The sequence below is a fragment of the Procambarus clarkii genome, chromosome 44, assembly GCF_040958095.1.
Source record: "Procambarus clarkii isolate CNS0578487 chromosome 44, FALCON_Pclarkii_2.0, whole genome shotgun sequence".
Lineage (NCBI taxonomy): Eukaryota > Metazoa > Arthropoda > Malacostraca > Decapoda > Cambaridae > Procambarus > Procambarus clarkii.
The window spans coordinates 35,769,637-35,774,068 of record NC_091193.1 but is presented as its reverse complement, the minus strand read 5'-3'; the positions used below and the strand labels follow the sequence as shown (position 1 = coordinate 35,774,068).

General features: G+C 38.7%; 1 pseudogene; it reads right to left on the bottom strand.

Moving 5' to 3' along the window:
• Positions 1-355: 355 nt before the first annotated feature.
• On the bottom strand, positions 356-1,508 carry LOC138350225 (S-adenosylmethionine synthase-like; annotated as a pseudogene).
• Between the last annotated feature and the right edge of the window lie 2,924 nt (positions 1,509-4,432).

Sequence of the window (4,432 nt, the reverse complement as noted above, 5' to 3'; positions counted from 1 at the left end):
GTCACCTTATAAGATAAAAAAACAAATTCTATCTATTTATAGGGTCATTTTAATTTTATTTACTCTGATATATAAAAGGCCCGGAGATTTTATATACTCTGGTATATAAAACGTCAAAAAAGTATATAAAATTATCAATTGAATATAAAATTAAAGGTTCCCACCAGGCTTCTGTGCTGGCTAGGGTTCAAGTCTCCTGGTGGGAAAGTGTTCTAAAGTTGAATAACTTCACTCTCGTGTTTAGGAGAGTTGTGAATCAAGCATAGACACAGTGTTCTCCCATATTAACAGGGACTTGATGAAAAACGTAAAAATGATAGTCATCCTTAAGAATTATTTGACTCTAAAATTCAGGGATGGTCAACTTCTTGGGCTGCTCCCAAGAGAACTGTTGCCGTCCAAAATGTCCATAACACGAGGTATCACTGTAAATTGGTCTCTTTAAGCCCAGCTCCTTGACAATGTCCTAGTCGTAGATCAAAGTTGTGGTTAACAATCTTCAGAAGCTGTTTTGATGTGTACTGTGAGGTGCCATAGTGGAAGATGCTGATGCTTATGGGGTGCACAACACTAATGGCGTAAGATACCTGAACCAAACAGCGTCTACATAATTTGTTTTTCACTAGTTACTTGGCAACCCATCGGGCGGCATAGGCCGCTGAGCGGTCAATCTTTGTGTAATCTTTGCCAGAGAACGCTCCCCCGCCGTGAGCGCCCCACCCATCGTAAGTGTCAACGATGATTTTCCTACCAGTTAGCCCAGCGTTACCTTGAGGTCCACCCATGATGAATTCTCCGCAAGGGTTGATGTGGTATTTCGTTTGAGTGTCTATATATTTTTCAGGAATAATGACCTTGATGACCTTCTCTTTAACCTCGTCACGCAAAGCTTCGACAGTAATTTGTTCCGAGTGCTGTACAGAAGCGACAACAGTGTTCACTCTTTTGGGAATAACAGCTCCTTGATCGAAGGCATACTGGCATGTGACTTGAGTCTTACAGTCAGGTCGCGCCCACCAGAACGTCCCATCTCTTCGCAGCTCTGCAATCTTCTGATTGAGACGGGGTGCCAGCATAATAGTTAAGGGCATGCACTCATCGGTCTCATCAGTGGCATAACCAAACATCAGTCCCTGGTCCCCTGAACCAATGTTGTCATCACTGCGCCCGATGTGTACACCATTAGCAATCTCCGCACACTTTTGCTCCACGGCCAGAAGAATATTACAGGTCTTGTAGTCAAAGCCCTTTCGTGAATCATCAAAACCAATTTTCTTAACAATATCACGCACAATTTGTTGATAATTAACTTGGGCCTTGGACATAATCTCCCCACAGATCAGGATCATACCAGTTTTGGTACACGTTTCACAAGCAACTTTGGCGTCAGGGTCCTGGCTAAGATGGGCATCAAGCACTGCGTCGCTGATCTGATCGCAAATTTTGTCGGGGTGGCCTTCGCCTACGCTCTCACTGGTGAAGAGGAACGTCTCATGATCTCCATCCATGCTCTCAGCGCACTATCCTGGGGAACGAAAATGTTACTTCTAAGTACTCTTGAATTTGGGACCAGGTTTCCTTGGCTAGATCTTAACTAAATAAAAATCCGTTATGTAAAGGAATATTATTAAAAACATTGACCTAATTGTGTGAAGAGAGAAAGAGAGAGAGAACGCTAACCTGGTCACGTGGAGAGAGAGCAACTGAGCAACTGTAAAGCAAGTGTGCAGCTGCTCTGTCTTATAACAAAACTGTGAGTCAAAAAAGAATATGGATCATTTATTTTATTTTGAAATGATTATAAACCATTAAAAAAAACATTATTATTCATTCTAATTGGAAGAGTGAATGTATAATTTGGTAACCTGTAATCCTTAACTCTTAATGAACATAATAATTCCATCTGGTGAAAGGGATAATAATAATATTGTGTCAATAATTATAGAAGTATTTATTAGTCATATATAAAAATGTAATAGAAGGAACAATAAGATTTGAAATTCAATTCATATATTTCCAACCAGTCTCCAAGGTAAACAGCCTCTGTCAAATGGTAGATAAGATACATTATAAATCATCCTTATTATATGTTGTTAACAAAAAGCTGCTGTACGTGTGGACATTTGTATCCAAGATGTTTTTTCTCTATTATTAATTCTCTCCCGCAACCACCACATTCTCTTTTTTTTTTGGTTCATAAAGATTGAGATGACGATGATGTTCCCTAATAATACTTCTAATTTCTAGAAGAGACTTGGGTATGAAGTATTCAATATGGTCTCCCTCAGCGCCTTCAGCTGCCAACACATCTACGCGTTCATTTCCATAGATTCCAACATGGGAGGGAATCCACAGGAACTTGACAACTCTTCCCTGGTTGGTTAGTACCTTCACAACTCTCTTAATTTCAGCGACTATTGAAAGATTCTCGTCCCGATCTTTATTTAGGCTTTGCAGTGCTGCTCTCGAATCGGTGCAAATCACTGCACCAGTAGTATTCTGTTCAATAATATACCTTAACGCCATAGCAATGGCAGTTAACTCTGCTTGTGTTGAAGAGGTATAGTTCTCAATGCGCGCTTTTTCCTCATTTTTTGGTGGAAAAAATACATCATCCTTCTTAATTACCGTGTATGCTGCACCCGCCCGGCCATTAATAGGATTAGATGACCCATCAGTGAAGATTTGATCTAGTTCATCTCCAGCTTCATTATAAATTTCCTTAAGATACTTGTGGCTTATTTCTTGGGGTACCATGTTGGTTTTTTTCTTTACCATATCATTGATGATAATCCTGCACGAGTCATTCAGGGGATCCACCCAGGGAGGTAATCTTTCTACAGGCATGAGCTCACGAGCTTGTTGAAGTAGGTGAAGATCTTCAAGGTAGCCGACTGCTCTGTGATGCCATTTTTTGCTTCTCTTGTTTCTGCCTGAAAGTAGCACAGAGCTCAATTTTTTTTTAGCCATGTCATTATAATGGGGATCTCTGGCAATCCTAATTGCAAGCTTAGCATTCAGTTCCACAATTCTTTCTTTAATACTGGGAAGGGATAATAACTCTTTTTGTAGATTGGACATTTCAGTAGTTTTTTTTCTTTGGAACTCCAAGAATGACTGAAATGGCTTCATCCTGTATGCTTTCTAGCCTATTCATATCACTTTGTGAATAAGTACATAAAATAGGTGCTGCATTGTCAATGACGGAGCGTACATAGTTTGTGTACATCATTTTAAGTACAGAAATAGAGGCTCCATGGCCATCATTCCAAGTCATAGCTTTCAGTTTTAAATAAATAAATAAATAAATATGTTTATTCAGGTAAGGTACATACATACAAGTGATGTTACATTAATGGATTGATATATAGATAGAGCTAGGACATACAATGCCTAAAGCCACTATTACGCAATGCGTTTCGGGCAAGAAAAACATTAATAACTAGAACTTAATACTAATTGAGCATAAAGAATAAAAAGTGTTGAAAACAAATACAAATAAAGATAAAAAAAGGGGGAACATGACTGAAAATGCAGCACAAATACAATAGGTTGACAGTGTTGATTAAAAAAAAATAATAATAATAAAATAACAGACATGGGTTGACAATAAAGGAGTGAGGTGGGTTACAGGGAATTTATTAGGTAGTGTTTAGTTTTTATCTTAAACTGGTTGAGAGAGGTACAGTCTTTAACATGGTTGGGAAGGTCATTCCACATTCTGGGTCCCTTGATTTGTAGAGCATTTCTAGTTTGATTAAGTCGTACTCTAGGAATATCAAAACTGTATTTATTCCTGGTGTGGTGCTCATGGGTTCTGTTACAACCTTCAATGAAGCTTTTGAGGTCAGGATTGGTATTACAGTTCAGCGTTTTATATATGTATAATACACAAGAGAGAATGTGCAGTGACTTAATATCTAACATATTCAGAGATTTGAGTAAGGGTACCGAGTGATGTTTGGGGCCAGAGTTGGATATTGTCCTAATAGCAGCTTTGTGTTGGGTAATAAGAGGACGTAAATGATTTTGGGTAGTAGAACCCCAAGCACAAATACCATAGTTGAGGTATGGATAGATGAGGGAGTAATAGAGAGTAACCAGGGCAGGGCGGGGTACATAATATCTGATCTTAGAAAGAATGCCAACAGTTTTTGAAACTTTTTTTGATATATTTAGAATGTGACCCTGGAAATTCAGCTTGTGGTCGATGAGAACGCCAAGGAATTTGCCATCTAATTTGTTACAAATTTGGGTATTGTTTATTTTGAGATTTATCTGATTAGAGGATTTATTGCCAAACAGAATATAAAACGTTTTGTCAATGTTAAGGGTGAGTTTGTTGGCAGTTAGCCAAAGATGGACTTTCTCTAGCTCAGTATTTACTGTGGCATTTAGAGCAAGGGGGTCAGGACTGGAGTAAATGAAGGTT